This window comes from Pleurodeles waltl, chromosome 3_1 (assembly GCF_031143425.1).
Source record: "Pleurodeles waltl isolate 20211129_DDA chromosome 3_1, aPleWal1.hap1.20221129, whole genome shotgun sequence".
In the NCBI taxonomy this organism is placed as follows: domain Eukaryota; kingdom Metazoa; phylum Chordata; class Amphibia; order Caudata; family Salamandridae; genus Pleurodeles; species Pleurodeles waltl.
In genome coordinates this window covers 402,571,886-402,589,560 of record NC_090440.1, presented here as the reverse complement: position 1 = coordinate 402,589,560, position 17,675 = coordinate 402,571,886, and the positions used below count along the sequence as shown (strand labels likewise).

Here is a 17,675-nt window from a genome sequence, read left to right as displayed (position 1 = left end):
TGCTTGTTTCACATTGTCATTTTTTCCATTACCTCTTTCTTACGCCTGATCCTTATCTACTGCAACAACAATGAGGTGATGGATGGAATGACTGAATTAAGCTTAGCCACTGGCTCTGCTCGACCTTTTTTCACCCACCATGCCATCTCAGTTTGGGTCCAGCTATATGCAAATCTGCCTTGACTCCGCTCCTCATAGAAACAGTCCAGTGTGAACTGCCAAGCCAGGTCCTCCTTGAGCTGGAATACAAGCAACCTAGGACCAGTTTTACCCTGAAAAGGACTCATCAGCCAGGTAATGCTTGACTCCAGTGGCACAGTGAACACAGGACCAACGTCGGGGCATACCCATCGTATTCAGGGCATCAATTGCAACAACAACAAGGTGATGGATAGAATGCTTGAACTAATCTCAGCCACTGGCGATCACTTGGGCCGCATCCAATCCATGATTTTATGACCACCTGCCATCTCAATTTGGACCCAGCCTATCCAAATCAGCTATGACTGATTTGCAGATAGATGGGTCCAAACTGAGGTGGTATGGTGTGCAAAAGAAAGATGGACTGGAATGAGGCCTGGGTAATTACCGGTGGCTGAGATTAATTCAAGCATTCCATCCATCAATTTTACATACCTAAATATGTTGGCCTAAGTGCAACTGGTGTGCCCAGACACTGGTCCCTTGAACACTGTGTCACTGGACCAAGGTATGCCCAGCTGATGAGCTCATAAGAAGGGCAAAACTAGTCCTCGGTTCCTTATTTTCCAGTTCAGGGAAGACCTGGTTTGGCAGTTCAGGCTGGACTATTCTCATTGGAGCAAGGTCAAGGCTGATTTGCATGTAGCTGGGTCCAAAATGAGGAGGCATGGTATGCCAAAAACGATGGCCAAAGTAATTAACAGTGGCTGAGATTAATTCAAGCATTCCATCCATCACTTTTTTGCATACTTTATCATTAACTTCTGCAGTTACGCCCCCACTTGAATTACTTTCCACCTCTATCCCTACAAATACAAGCATAGTGACCTCTTTGATTACACCTTCTGCATAATTTGTTTAGCAGCACGTAATATTTTATCAACGGCCAAGAGCCAATTGATTCCACACTCTCCCTACACTTTCTTTCTCTTGCTTTGTCTCTCTCCTATGGGCCATGTACATCCCTGCAAGACTATTTTAGTCTTGTCTTCATGTACACCGAGTTGAACTGGCCTTTTAACTAATCTGGCATTTCCCCACGGGGCTGGAGCCTTTGGAGGCTGGTTTTGGAAGCCCAGGACCGCTCCTGGTGCGCTTGTCACTTTCCCCAGCACTCTAAGGTCAATTGAAGCAGGCACAATGGAGTTTCAAGTGAGGTAAAGAAAGAGGGGGATAGAAGGATGGAAAAACAGGGAGAGAGAGAAGAGAAAGAAGGAGAGAATGGATGGGTCAAAAGAGAGAGATAGTACGGAGAGAGGAAGTGAGCAGGCTGGTTTGAGTATTTTTGCCGGGCTGCTTTTGTTTCCCCTGCCAGTCCCTACTTGTACACTACGCTGTTTCTCTTTCTTCACCTCTAACTGTTAGATGCTCTGGGGCACATATTCTACTTGCTTACCTGTTTCTATGGCATTATGTAAAGTTACATTTTCCATAAATGGCATGTTTTCTTGAATGTTCCCATTACTGACTCTGAACAAACTGGCCTCAGCATTTTTAGCATTTCATCATGAAATGACCGGTAGCTGCAAGATGCTGCTAACTGCCGTAACTCCCTGACATGGTTTTCAAGTGTCTCCCTCGGAACCTGGACCCTAGCAAATAACTTATTGCTTCACCACCTCATTCCTCTATCCCTCATACTTTGGATCTAACATTTTAATGGAGTAGCATATTCACCTAGTTCTTCCTCTAGATCATCTAGCAATATGCAAGGTTCATATTTAAGATTGCCTCTGCCTACAGCACCAAGGCAATGTTTCAACACGGTTAATTTCAATTTTCAAGGGAAAACGACTCTTCTAACTGCTCCTAGAGAAGCTTCAAAAGGCTTCATCCATTTTTACATTCTGGAGATGGTTATCCCGCAATGCCAGGAATGTATATAGCAACACCCAGCTGTGGCGTGCCTGTCACTGCTCCAGGTATGCAACATGGATTAAAGTAGACATATTAATACAATGTAACAGTAAAACCTAGGTACGTATGTCATTGCTAAATGCAACTAACACACTGTACTAATTTCCTTGGATACTCAACGTTTGTTACGTGCATATGATGTATAGGTCTGCTTGTCACGCCGGGTAATGTAAGCAGCACATTGCACAATTATGTTTCACTTCTGTTAAAGTAAAATTATTTAAATTAAAAAACAAATGCTTCCAGTTTGGGAACGATAATTCATCATGAGAACTAGTTGAACTAAAATATAGCTTTATGAATGTAGTTCGTCTTCTCTCTTCACTTTATATGACTCAATAATGTGTTCAAACAGTTCACACCGTGAACAGGTCATGGCGTGTGTAAACCACATTCTTTTGCTGTTGCACATGACAAATTCACATAAAGAAGTCTGGTTGCAGAACCCTTCCTCTAAATGTTACACCTTCACTCCACATTTGAGTGTGCATGCACGAAGGTCTATCCTGCCACATAGGGTTCATAGATCTTTAGCTCATCAATGGCGTCTAGTGCCCCCAGTCAGCTTGCGCATACATGTCACTGAACGATGCCTCGCGCAGTCTGCCAATGATGCACCGCCGCTTCCGCCAACAACTCGAGGAGATGCTGTCAGCGCGCTCTTCAGGCCTAATGCTCTGGACACTCCACCACCGTACAAGTTGCAACACCTCGAGTGGGATGCAGGTAGCGCGTTCTCTCATGCACGTGCGCTTGTTGAAAGGTGAAGTAAACCGTTTCATAAATGTCATAAAAGTACTTTCTACTAAAGTACCTTGGAATATCAATCGTCTTCACTATCAGCTGGTGCGCCTACCTGTCAACCCCTTTCCTAAAAAATGCGGGTGAATTTAAATAATTTAGAGGGTCAGTGGTGCATTACAGTCTTTAGAAACATTTTATTTGTCAGGCAGGCGAATGGAAGCAAAAGGTGGGTGACTCCAGCTAAATGCAGGTGAGTTTACAGGTATGAGATCCTGTTGTGCAAACTACACCACAGGATGCAACTGGTCCTGCCACGTTTGATCACCTTGTGTGGAGAGTGCAGTCTTGCAGAGTAGAGTGTCAAGTGCAGTGGCATAGAGTGCAGTGGCATAGAGAACAGCGGTGCAGTTTACACTGGTGCAGAGTAGAGTGGTGTAGAAAGCAGTGGTGTAGAGTAGAGAGGTGAAAAAGTGTAGTGAGGTAGAGTGCAATGGTTTAGAGTAGAGTAGTGTGCACTGCGTGTTTCAGAGTAGAGAAAAGTGGAGCACAGTGCAGTGGTGCAGATTAGTTGGTGTAGGGTGGAGTGGCGTAGAGTGCATTGGTTTTGAGTAAAGTAGTATAGAGTACATTGGCATAGAGTTCAGTGCCATAGAGTGCAGTGGTACAGAGTAGAGTAGAGTGGTATAATATGGTGCAGCAAATAGTGCAGTGGCGCAGAGTGGAGTGGCATAGAGTGCATTGACGGAGAGTACAGTAGTGCACAATAGAGTGTTGGTGCAGAGCACAGTTGTGTAGAGTAAAGTGGTGTAGAAAGCAGTGGTGCAGAGTACACTTGTGCAGGATAAAGCAGCGTAGAGTTCAGTGACAGAGTGCATTGGTGTAGAGTGGCATAGTGTGCAGTGGCATACAGTGCAGTGGTGTAGCATGCAGTGGCATGGAGTGCAGTGGCTTAGAGTGTTGCAGAGTAGAGAAAAGTGGCATACAGTGCAGTGTTGCAGATTAGTTGGCATAGAGTGAAGTGTCATAAAGCGCATTGTTTTTGAGTAAAGTGGTGTAGAGTACATTGCGGAGAAAACAGCAGTGTACAGAAGAGTGGTGTAGAGTGGTGCAGAATAGTGCAGTGACATAGAGTGGAGTGGCACAGAGTGGAGTAGAGTGGCATAGAGTGTGGTTGCATAGATTGCAGTGGCATACAGTAGATTGTTTCAAAGTAGAATGAAGTGCCGTAGCGTGGAATGGTGCAAGATAGAGTGCAGAGGCATAGAGTAGTGAGATAGAGTGTATTGGAATAGAGTGCAGTGTTGCAGATTAGTTGGCATAGAGTGCAGTGCCATAAAGTGTACTGTTTTTGAGTAAAGTGGTGTAGAGTAAATTGGCCTAAAGTGCAGTGGCATAGAGTCCATTGGTTTCGAGTAAAGCAGTGTAGAGTGCAGTGGCATAGAGTGCAGCAGCATAGAATAGAGTGGCATAGAGTGGAGTGAAGTGGTGCAGTGTAGATTGTGGTGGCATATTTTGGAGTGGTATAGAATGGAATGCTACAGTGTGGAATAGAGTGACATACTGTAGAGTGCAGTGGCATAGAGTAGAGTGCTATAAAGTGCAGTGTCATAAAGTGCAGTGCTGCAGAGTAGATTAGAGTGGCCTAAAGTGGATTGGTGTACAGTTAAATGACATAGAGTGGAGCGATATAGAGTGTAGTGGCATACAGTGCATTTGCTTAGAGTGCAGCATAGTGGCGTAGAGTAGAGTGCAGTGGTGTAGAGTAGAGTGGCTTAGAGTTCAATGTGTAGAGTAGTGCAGAGTAGAGTGAAGTGGCATAGAGTCAAGGGGTGCAGAATGAAGTGGAGTAGTGTATAGCAGAGTGCAGTAGCTTAGAGTGGAGTGATGCAGAATAGTGTTATGGCAAAGAGTTAATTGGCATAGAGTAGAGTGCAGTGGCACAGAGTTCAGTGGTAGAAAGTTTAGTGTTGCAGAGCAGACTGTCATAGAGTGCAGTGGTGTATAGAATAGCATATTGATGTAGAGTGCATTGGCATAGAGTAGAGCGGTACAGAATATAGTGACGTAGAGAGCAGTGGAATAGAGTTCAAGGGAGTAGAGTGCAGTTGGCTTAGAACGCACTTGCATAGATCGTTGTAGAGAAGAGTATAGTGGCATAGAGTAGAGCGGTAAAGTGTCATGGAGCAGAGTGCCATGGTACTTAGTTCATTGACACCAAGGGTAGTGGCGTAGATTAGATTATTTCAGGATAGAGCGGAGTGGTGCACGTTAGAGTATAGTGCCATAGAGTGCAGTAGTGCAGAGTATATTAGAGTGGCATCGAGTGAAGTGGCATAGAGTGCACTGGACTGACAGTAAAGTGCATTGGCATATAATGCAGTGGCATAGAGTGCAATATTGCAGAGTAAAGCAGCGTACAGTGGATTGGTGTTGAGTGCAGTAGTGTAGAGTATTGCAAAGTATAGTGGCATACAGTACAGTGGTGCAGAGTAAATTGCCCTAGAGTGCAGTGGCATAGAGTCCATTGGTTCTGAGAAAAGTGGTGTAGAGTGCAGTGAAATAGAATGCAGCAGCATAGAATAGAGTGGCATAGAATGGAGTGAAGTGGTGCAGGGTAGATTGTTGTGGCGTATATTGGAGTGGCATAGAGTGGAATGCTACAGTGTGGAATAGAGTGACATAGAGTGCAGTGGCATAGAGTAGAGTGCTGTAAAGTGCAGTGCTGCAGCGTAGATTAGAGTGGCCTAAAGTGGATTGGTATACAGTGCAGTGACGTAGAGGGGAGCGATATAGAGTGTAGTGGCATACAGTGCATTTACGTAGAGTGCAGTAGAGTATAGAGTGCAGTGGCGCAGAGTAGAGTGGCTTAGAGTTCAATGTGTAGAGTGGAGCAGAGTAGAGTGCAGACGCATAGAGTGCAGTGACATAGAGTGCAGTGGCATAGAGTAGAGAGGTGCAGAATATAGTGATGTAGAGAGCAGTGGAATAGAGTACAAAGGAGTAGAGTGCAGCTGGCTTAGAATGCACTTGCCTAGATCGTTGTAGAGTAGAGCATAGTGGCATAGAGTGGAGCGGTAAAGTGCCATGGAGCAGAGTGCCATGGTACTAAGGGGCATATTTATACTCTGTTTGCGCCGGAATTGCGTCGTTTTTTTATACGCAATTCCGACGCAAAACTAACTCCATATTTATACTTTGGCGTTAGACGCGTCTAGCGCCAAAGTCCATGGAGTTTGCGTCATTTTTTAGCGTGGACACCTACTTTGCGTTAATGAGATGCAAGGTAGGCGTTCCCGTCTAAAAAATTGACTCCGAGGCATGTGTGCCGTATTTACACTCCCGGGCAAAATTCACACCCGGGAGTGGGCGGGTCAAAAAAAATGACGTACGGCTGCTTTTGCACCGTTTTTTAGCGCCTGGAAAAGGCAGGCGTTAAGGGACCTGTGGGCTCGGAAGGAGCCCAGAGGTGCCCTCCCATACCCCCAGGGACACCCCCTGTCACCCTTGCCCACCCCAGGAGGACACCCAAGGCTGGAGGGACCCATCCCAGGGACATTAAGGTAAGTTCCGGTAAGTATTTTTTTTTTTTTTGTGGCATAGGGGGGCCTGATTTGTGCCCCCCTACATGCCACTATGCCCAATGACCATGCCCAGGGGACAGAAGTCCCCTGGGCATGGCCATTGGGCAAGGGGGCATGACTCCTGTCTTTGCTAAGACAGGAGTCATTTCTATGGGGTTTGGGAGTCGAAAAAAATGGCGCAAATCGGGTTGAGGCGAAAAATTTGCCTCAGCCTGACTTGCCCCATTTTTTGACGCCCAAGCTCCATATCCCCCTACGCCGGCGCTGCCTGGTGTACGTCGTTTTTTTCCACGCACACCAGGCAGCGCCGGCGGCTAACGCCGGCTAACGTCATTGATTAAATACGGCGCCCGCATGGCGCTTCAGAATGGCGTTAGCCGGCCCTAATTTTTTTTACGCAAAACTGCGTTAGCGCAGTTTTGCGTCAAAAAGTATAAATATGGCCCTAAGTTTATTAGCACCAAGGGTAGTGGTGTAGTTTAGATTATCTCAGGATAGGCTGGAGTGGTGCACGTTAGTAATAGTGGCATAGAGTGCAGCAGTGCAGAGTATATTAGAGTGGCATTGAGTGAATTGGCATAGAGTGCACTGGAGTGACAGAGTAAAGTGCATTGGCATATAGTGCAGTGGCATAGAGTGCAATATTGCAGAGTAGAGTGGCATAGGGTTGAATGGTGCAAAGAGGACTGGTGTAGAGTGCAGTGGTCAAGAGTGCAGTGGTGCATAGTACAGTATAGTGGGGTAGAGTGCCTTGGCATTGAGTAGAATGGTATAGAGTAGAGAGGCGTAGAGTGGAGTGGTGCTGAGTGGAGTGAATTGACGCAGTGGCATGGGATGGTATTGTATGGAGTGGTCCAGAATAGAGTGCGGTTGTGTGAAGTGGATTGGTGCAGTGTAGAGTGGTGTAGGGTGAAGTGGAGTATGCATTGTGTGCTAGCACACTGCCATACAGACAACTGAAATGACCATAACATTTGCACAGACATATAGTTTTACTGATGAAAGTATACAGTGCACAAACAATAATGTGTGGAAATGTCATCACTAGTGTATTGATCTGTTTTGATCATATTACATTTTTTGTTTTCACCTTACTTCTGAATTACCAAAAAATGCACTTAATTTGTGCTGTTGTAATTCTGACATATTCTGAAATATCAGCAGAGTTAATTTACAGACATTTAAACTTTGTTATGTGCTAGAAATAAAACAACATCAAACAGCCTTCCGACCAGCACACCCTCAGTAGCGAGCATGATTGTCCCATAAATCCTCACAATTTGAAGTCAGAGAAAGAAAAGTAAACAGAAAGCTCCCTGGAAGACAGAGCCTGACATCTGACCTCTGTCTTCACTGCACAGCAAAGGTGACAAGATAAAAACAAGATTTAAAGGCCTGTTTACAGAAATCCAGTCCTGGTGGAAGAATACAGTAAATAAGGTTTGGGCAAGCAAAAGGACGAACTCAAGCTGGACAGCCTAAAACAAATAAAACCAGCAAATAGAAAGCAAGCAAATGTGAATTACAAACCGCAAACCAATGGTGAGCAATGGGCGACATGCACTGCCAGGGAAGCTTTTTGAATGTCCCCAAGATGTTGTTAGCAAACCAGACAGATGCCCTGCCCGGTAGGCTTTGACTTAAAAGCCCTACAGTGCAGATCAGCCCCTCTTCTGTTGCACCCTAGGGGTCACTGCACCAACGGGCGTTTTACATACTGATAGAGGGGGTAATCAAAATACAAAAAGCCAAGGGTGCTAGTCAGCTATCCTCCTGCTGCATCCAGCTGGGTCCTTCCGGCACGGCAGAAAATTTGGAAAACTGGGATGGGCTTAAGTTACAGGGGTAGAAGGAAGAGTGAGAAAGAAGGAGGAAACTGGAGGATGAAAAGACAGGGTAAAGAAGCTGACAATAACAAGTAACACAACTGATTAAAGAAGCAGAGAAGAGGGGAGGAACACTGAAGACAATTCAGAGAAAAGGAAGCAGATAGCATTGCATTACTCTGAGAGGGGGCAGAGGACAAAAAGAGAACAAGATAAGAGGAGAGAGAAAGCAAGAAAGAGAGACCTGGTGCGGCCATGTGCGAGAGGGAGAATGTGAGGATGGGAAAGAGATAATGAGAGAAAAAGAGGTAAAGCGCTTAAAAGATAAAGCATGTTTCAGAGATTAAATAGAAGACAACAAGCCTGGGTGTGAACAAAAGGCAGATACGTGTCAGTGTTAAAGCATTATTAGTGATAGATAGCACACATTGTGAAAACCATTTTTTGGGCCCGGCTTGTGTTTAGGCTGTTCGAGCCAAGCCCCTAACTTGTCTCTGGCTCGGCTTCACCCACATTTTTTATGGATTATCCATCTCTAATGATAATAGTACAAATTTCCATTGTAAGTTTTGAAGAACCTTAGTTCTAAAAATAAAAAGATTGAATATAGATGCAACGGTCACATAAACACGTTTTTTTTGCTGTTTGCCTGATTATTAATCTGTGCACACCATCTGCTGAGCCACTCTGTCTTCATGAATTATGTCTATAGAAATCCATAACTGATTACTTTATTAACTAGTTGTAAGTTTAAAATGCATGTGTGTCAGAAGAATTAGTACTAGGCCTTTTTGACATTTACAAGTAGAGATAAGGTGTGCCCAAACATTGACAGGAAGAGCCAAACCAGATCAGTTCAGGCTTTGAGAGCCCATGCATGAGCCAAACCTTGTTAATATTTAGCATGTAAATACTGTAACAAACATCATGTTAAAATATGATACCATTAAAAAAATATATATTTCTTTAACATGTGCAAGCATTTCACCTTAGTACTTCAGATAGTACTTCAGATTGTATCTCTGCATCAAGAAATATTTAATAAAAGTGAGAGTTTTTAATATGTACTGAGAAACATTCCCGCCCACTGGCCTGATGAAAATCCTCCTAGGACCCGCTGTACAAGGTCTTCAGCATTCAGAAACCCTCTGAATCCGTAAAGAGGTTTGTGAACACTAACCCCTTTTTAGGTCTCGCGTAGGCAGCACCTGCTCTGCGTCTTCAACTCATGCTATATCTCCTCTGTGGGCTTTCAACAAGCCCATCGCTTCTCATTTGTTGGTTTGTGTGCCTTTCTAAATTCCTTACTTTTCATTGGTAAATCATGACCATGTGTCCCTCCTGTTGGTATGTTGTTCCTTCCCATGGCCACTGGCCTATTACAGGTCTTATTTTACTTCTTGCCATTTGAGTTACTTAAAGCGCACTATTTTCTTCGATTGGCTCGGCTTGTGTGTTTGGAAGGTTGTGTTTGTTGGCTTTCCGAGGCAAACAGGAGCAAGTGATTACTTCAGAAACACTCCACCAATGGCATTATATTTTTTCAAACACACAGCATTCATGTTATTTTATTAACAATAAGTACACACCAGTGCCAAATCCCACCCACACGCTTTTCTCCCAGGCATAGAAACCAGTGCAGCCCGAGCCGTAGGAGCAGCAGCGCCAGCTGCATTTCTGTATGGACACAGGGAGAGCTGACGCCAAGATGCCATCCTGGTTCCTCAGTCCCAAAGTCGTCAGCTCTGTATTTTATGCCACATCCTTTCAGACTGCCAACTTGTTCTTTGTTTACAGGCTATGGGCTCTAAAGACTGCGTCGTGGTTCAGGAATGGATGAGACATATCTCCTCAGTTGTTCATTGGTTGTGGCATTAGGTGCCTAGATAGGCTTCCTGCCTAGTTTCCTCTGTCCTTGATTTCTGTTCAGACCCTGTCACCCAGATGATCTTCTTAATGCAGTGCTTTTTAACTCCAGGACTTGTTGGTGTTTGGGTCCGTCTACCATTTCTACTAGATCTCTTGCGTTCGATCACATGAATATGCTAGTTTAAAACGTACAGTGTTTTTGGCACTTAGGCATCGACACTCCCTTTGGTGGTTCAGAGGGTTCGTGAAGGCATTGTGTTTACTCCCAAGGTAGTTGCTTTCACTTGTGCCGCGAGTGCCCATTGTGGAGGAGGGAAAACAGCACCACTACCACCTTTGTGTGTGTAAAAGGCCGCTTTATTGGAAACAGGTGCACTCACAAAACAATACCCTTGGCTTCCAGCCTCACAAAACTAAAACCTCACTATACATAAATTCACCTAACCAAAACGCTCCCCTCTCCCCTACTCTACCCTCCCCCCTCCCTTCCCCTTAAACTTGCAGATCGTTAATCCTGTCATCCTTAGCCGTCAATTACCTTAACAGTCATTTGCTGCCGTCTATCTCTCGAACCTGCAAGTCCCCAACCTCTATTGCCCAATTTGTTATCTTTGTTTCCCTGCTGCAGTCCAACCCCTTTCAAATCTGAAATTGTCTTGGCATATGTCCTGTCCATCCGTTATCGTTATCACGTGAACAGTCTCTGTCTCCGCCCGCACCTGTTCCAAGCGACAACTTACAAACCATAATACCCTGTGCACCCATGTCTCAATAAAATGAACCCTTATGCCTCTCCTCCCCAAAAGCTCACCCCTCTTAACCAGTAACCCCATGGGAGGGAGGGAGGGGAAAAACCAGCAGCGCACCAGCCACCATGTCACCACTTAAAATGGTGACCCATACAAAATGGCTGCCCCTATTTAACCCCCCCTTCCCGCCTACCAAAGAAGGCCGAAAAGCGCCCAAACGCCGCCCGTGGGCTGTACCACCCTCCACAATCTTCCCGGGGGGGAGACCTCTCGTCCTCGGCTCCCCCCCAGGATCCATTTCTGAAGGAGGGAAAACAGCACCACTACCACCTTTGTGTGTGTAAAAGGCTGCTTTATTGGAAACAGGTGCCCTCACAAAACAATACCCTTGGCTTCCAGCCTCACAAAACTAAAACCTCACTATACATAAATTCACCTTACCAAAACGCTCCCCCCTCCCGTACTCTACCCTCCCCACATTTTGCAGCATGTGGCTGACCTTCCAGTGATCATGCCTCTATTAACTGTCCACAATACAATACACAGGCTTCATGCTCTCATGACACTCATCAGTTACCTCACTTCAGTAATACCTCTCTAATTAATAGCACTACAAATCCAAGAAAATGCACAAACGGTACAGACACGTTTTGTTAAAAAAAGGCAGTGGGACACCCCTTACATCCAAAGGACAACCAACTCTGCCTATCACTCAGATTAATTTGTCCCATCTCTAGACCGCAAAAGACATGAAATTTGCTTGCTTAAGTGCACCACATTGAAATGTCAGCAGCCCCCACTGCTTTTACTGCTGTCCTTGTGATAGGCCATGACTCATATTTGGAAAATTAGTAGAGCTTAGATGCCTAAAGGGTTTTAGAGCAATGGAAATGATGATGATGAGGAGGAGAATGATAATGATAATGCTGAAGATGATGGTAGTTGTTGGAGGTGGCACATTCTGGTTGGCTGAATTGAGGCCCAACAATGTTAACACGAAATCAGCACTATGTGCATGTTAGAAAAATAATATTTTCGCTGCCATGCTGGTATGGTGCTGGACATGGCACTTCTTGGAGAATTTTGCTAAAACTTTTAGCTTTTTCCCCCCAAGTCTTTGCTGGCTCCCTATGCGTGGCCTTGGGACTCTGGGCACTTCTCCACTCTATGGCAGCGGGAAAGTGTGCGTGCCCTTCCTATGTTAGGAAGGGACAGGTACGGGCATGGTTGAGGTGCTGTACCGAGGAGGGCCCTGTAAAAAAAATACCCCACATACCGGGGGCAGGTACAGCTGTGACTACTAGGGGACCTTGCACTGTGCATGCCGACCCCTAGATGACCCCCTCAACCATATCCTAGGCCCGATTGGATGGGACAGTAAAGGGGGCACTAGTGCACCTCTACTCAGGGTGGCAGACCCTATGTGGGGGTCAACCCTAGGCCAAACTTATACCTCAGCAGGAGGGCCCTGAAGACAGGCAAGAGGTAGGGATAGGACAGCAGAGGTATCAAAGGGTGCTCTGCTCTGGTAGGGAATAGCCCCACATGGGTGTCCCCTACCTATAGGGTCGGCTGCTCCCATGGGATGGGCCAGTCCCCTAGGAGAGGCCTTTGGGCCCTGGCCACTGCCCCCCTTGTAGGTGAAGGGTGGAAGTGCACATTCATGTCTTCTACTGAGTAAGAGGAGGCGCAGACCAACATGGGTGGGACCAGCCACGGAAGACGCCAGAATGTGCACGTGCACCAGAGGACCTTCGGTGGTGCAGAGCCTGATTCAATAGGCCATGGTGTGCCCACCTACACAATGGTGGTTTTTATGTACAGTGAGCCTGGCATAGCTGGATTAGGTGCCTACCTGCACCAGGGCGACATACTTCCATCCAGCTGTAGGAGGAGCTAGTCCGTGCGTGTATACTGGCACACGGATGGTTTGCTACATAGATATTGCTTTTGGCATCAGCTGCCAGGGTGTGCACACTTGCACGCAGGTATCTAAAGAAGTGGCTGAGCCTGGTAGCGCAGGCCAGCATAGGTACACTTGCCCCCATGTGGTGGCTGTATCCAGCCTTCCTCTGCAGGCTTATATGTGCACCAGGGCACATGTGCCCAGGGGGTTTGGAAAACACCCAGGCATGTTCACACTGCCCATGAGAGCTGCTCTGCCAAAAAGGTAACATGGGAGACAAGAGTCCTATGAGGTCTGGCTGCAATAGTGAATTGCAGAAGAGCAGCCTCAATATGTTTGGGATCATTGGATTCAGAGTGACAAAGCCCCCTCCAGTGGTAAAGGTGGCTTTATTAGTAATGCACTCGAAATACCACTTCAGGAAGTGGGCATTTCTAGATTCTAAAATACTTTGTGTGTCTTATAAGTTCAACTTCATTCCTCTGGATGCGGGGGGAAGAGCACATTGGTGTATTCCCTAAGCAAAAGCTATAAAACTTGGGCATCCAGAACGACAGACCCCTGCCATTCGGGCCTGGGATAGACCAATTGGAGGGAGAGGTTTCTGACACTTGGCCTCTCAGAGCCAGAGCATGGCCCCACTAAAGATAAAGATCTACATTCCACTTCCTCGGGCAGATGGGGAGAAGATTTAGAAGAGACGTCTGTGGTTCAAAAGAGAACCCTTCGAACCACTCCTAACTTCAAAGGCACACTTTGGTATAACTAGGGATACTATCCTTCAGCAAGTAGAGTTGCCTCTACGGCAATGCAGGACCTCTGTTGCTGGACCGCAAGGTGCGCACTGCCAGAGGAATCTGTTGGGCACAGAAGGACAACTGCCAAAGAAGGGATCTGCCCATTGTCTCTATATTGTGGCTGGCCTGAGCCAACTGCCTGCTGCTGTGTTGTAACTTGAGGTGTGCTCTCCAAGTGCTGGTTGGCTTCCCCCTGTTCTCTGCAGAGGTCTTAGGGACATCAAAGACCTCCTGCGAGGGATTTATATCATCTGCTGGTACCATCTGGAGAGTGATGCCTTGTCTGTGCCTACATCGTATGCTGGACTCCACCGCGAAGCAGCGGCATGAGCGTGGATAAAGTATTGTGCCTGGAGACTGGAGTTACTTGGTGTGGAGCCTGCAAGTACTGCCCGCACTTTAGGTGAGTGGCCCCTCATTGAGGGGACAACTGCATGCCAAGACATATTGTTGTGTGAGCAGGATCACCCATTGTGGGACCCCACGTGGCCCACTGTCGAGTGAGTCACATTTCTCTACTGTGATCCTCGGCTGCACATGCATTGCGTGATGTGCCCTGTTCATAAGTTGTGACCCTCGAAGGTGGGGGTGCAATCAGAGTTGTGCTATATACAGCCTTGTATGTCACAGCTGAACATACATTGAAGTGTGTGACTGGGGAGTCTGGTGCGACTAAAGTCATCTCACACCAGAGGTTGTGCCTCATTCCAGGGAGGTACGGAAACAAAGGTCCTTGTGTGACCAGAGGGTCTAGACCGTCTGAAGTTATCAAGGGCTAGATGTTTTGCCTAATTTCAGAAAGGTGTGGATTTACGTTCTTCGTGGGAGTGTCCAGAAGTGTCTGGAGCAGTTCAAGTCATCATGCACCAGACTAGTGCCTTCTCATGAGGAGGTACCATATTGGGAATTATCTTTGGAGTGATTGTACGGTCAGGGCCGATTGAGATCATTCGGGCCCAGACGCTGTGCCTCATTTCCATGGATGTACAGCACTGAGCTCTTTTCGCATGGGAGTGTAAGCCTCTGGTGCAACTTAAGTTCTTGTGCACCAAATGCAGCACCTCCTTGTAAAGGGGGTGCGGACCCAGTAACTAATTGTGTGCAACTGGAATTGTCAAGGGCGATTCAAGTCAACTTGCCTCAACGGTGCACCTTCATTCCGGAGGTGCTGAAACTGGTAACTATTTTGCAATGCTGACTGCCTGGTGTGGCTTGGTGCCACAGTGGCTCTTTCCCTTTAGTGTTGCAGACCTCTGAGTGAACCTTCTACTGGGAGCCCAACCGTCTCCATGCTATTTGTTGCTGGATCGGCTGTTGTCTTTCCTTCCTCCCTCCCATCTTGTCCCCATTATCCTGCATAGAGTGACTTGGGTAATGAGCTGCCTAGTATCCAGGAGGGAGGTTGATGCAAACTATGGTTTAAGGTGGGGCGGGATAGCCAAGTGCAGTTTGGGAACTGGGGTGCCTGCAAACACAGCGGCATTCACTAGCTGGATATCATGACACTGCATTAGGGTCTGGGGGAGTGCGTGCATACAAGTGTGTGTGTGTATATGTTTGTGTGTGTGTGCATGAGCCAAATTATACCAATGGCTCAGTCTGGCAGTGCAGAGTGGATGTGCGGGAGTGAGTGCAGGTGAATGCTAGGGCAGCACTGTGGTGTTGCTGATCATGTTCTTATGCGAGGGAAGTCCTGAGGTTGGCAATTACGGTTTACTAGTGCAGCCTAGGCTGCAGTGCTATGTGGAAGTGTACAACTCTTGCATTTACATATTGCTGCTAGCGTTGGGAACCGGGGTGCGCCCTGAATTTAATTGCTATGCCATAGTTGGTAAATTATAGAGTGGTTCTTGTGCTGATAATGTTTGGCACCGCATGAGGGTGCGAGGAAGGAATGTATACAGTGAACGTAATCACCCACCCCTGACGGGAGTGGTGAGATTCTGCCTGGCTGTGGCCTTGCTGCAGCCAACCAGAACAGGTTGCCTCCAACATATGGGCAGAGGGTCGGGTGCACGATGACCTGAGTCGCACCAGATACTTCAGAATGCAGACTCAAAGTGCTCAATGCAGGATCTCCCTTGGATAAAACCCAGGCCCTCATTACAACCTTTGCCGCCCGCCAAGGTTGGACCGCCGAGCGGCCGCTTATGTGGCCGCAATCCCACCAGCTGCATTACAAAATCCCGCTGGGCCGGCTGGGATGTCGGCCGTAACATTGGAGCCGGCTCCTAATGGAGCCGGCAGCGTTGCGGCCGTGCGACGGGTGCAGCTGCACCTGTCGCGCTTTTCACTGTCTGCTGTGTAGACAGTGAAAAGCAGGGTGGGGCTGTGCCTGGGGGCCCATGCACTGCCCATGCCACGTGCATGGGCAGTGCAGGGGCCCCAGGGGTCCTGCGACTCCCCTTCCCGCCAGCCAGACCACCATGGATAGGCTGGCAGGAAGGGGAGTCATAATCCCCAGGGCAGCGCTGCCCTGGCGGATTACAACCGCCGGGACAATGATGGCGGGAAACTGCCGGTCCCAGCGGTGCGACCGCGGCGCTACCGCCGCGGTCATAATACGGAAAATTGTACCGCCAGCCGGTTGGCGGTACAATCACCAAAACAACCCTGGCGGTGTTTGACCACCAGGGTTGTAATGAGGCAACCAATGTCTGGTGCACGATGACTTGAGCCGCACCAGCCAAATCTGGTCACACACACACAGATGCCAGTTCAGCGGTACTGCAGAATGCAGCACTGCTCCAGGTATGCCCCCACCTCCGAGGGTAGCAACCAGTGACACGGAAACCAAACGCAATGAGTGTGCAGTCGGTTGTCACACAAGAGAAATGCAGCACACTCGACAACAGCAGGTCATGTGGGGTCCAGCAACCAGTTATCCATTCACTATCAACCAAACGCTAATGCGTGATGTAGTCCCACGATGAAGGGCAACACTCCTTGAATGCAGGCTGTACTTTGCAGGTCCCACATCAGCAAACCTAGTCTCCAGTTCCAATACTCTGTTCAAGGCTCACACTGCTGCTACTAGGTGGAATCTAGCAGACGACGTAGAAATGTAGGAGGGCAACGCTCTCCAGTTGACACAGTATGTGGTGTAGGACACTCACAGGAGGTCTTTGATGTCCCTGAGACTTTCATGCAGAACAGGGAGCAAGTCAACAGGCCCTTGGAGTGCACACTTCAGAGTATCACACTGCAGCAAGCAATGTGCCCAGTCCAGCCACAATGCAGGAAGGATGCCAGATCCCTTCCTAGGACAATAAATACTCCTGGGCACAACAGATTCCTCTGCCTGTATGCACCACGCAGTGAGGGGACTCTGTCCTGCGCTCCTGCAAGTGTATCCCTAAATTGCTGACGTGTGGTCCCCCTAGTTACACTGAAGTGGGCCTTTAAAGTTGGGGTGGTTAAAAGGGTTTCCCTTTGAACCACAGTTGTCTCCCCTAAATTTCAGTCCTGTCTGCCATGGGGCCCTAGAATTTAGATCCTTATCATTATCAGTGCCCTAATCTGACTTGAGAAGCCAAGTGTCAAAATCTCTTTCTCCAATCTATCCAGCCAGGCCCTCGGATGGAAGAGGTCTGTCGTTTTTTTTGTCCATGTTTTGCAGCTGTCGCTGAGGAATGCTCAGATGTATTTTCCCCCAGCTCCCAGTGAAATGAAGCTTGAATTGAAAAGGCACACAAAAGGGATTTTAGACCAAGAAAATGTCCACTTTCTAGAACTGGCATTTCCAAGGTATTACTGACAAAACCACCTTTATCATTGAAAGGAGTTGACATTGGGGATCTAATGATAGTAAACATGATGAGGCTGCTCAACTGCAATCCACTGTTGCAGCTAGGATTAATTATAAACTTTCCCTTGTATTAACGTCTGGGCAGAGCAGCTCTTAATAGCAGTGAAAACACACATGGTCATTCTTCACTCCATGTGCACATGTGCCCTGGCGCACACACAAGCTAGCAGGGCGGGGTACATAAGATTTGAGAGCACCCAAAGGGCGCAAGTGTACCCATATGGGCATGCTGTGTGAGGCTCAGTACATATATAAAAACCCTGACGTGCAAGGTTGC

The 17,675-nt window shown here is 47.3% G+C and overlaps 1 protein-coding gene across 1 annotated transcript in view; it reads left to right on the top strand.

Moving 5' to 3' along the window:
* The window catches only part of STRC (stereocilin), a 293,114-nt gene that overhangs the window by 192,843 nt on the left and 82,596 nt on the right, over positions 1-17,675 (top strand). The gene's annotated exons all lie outside the window — the stretch shown is intronic.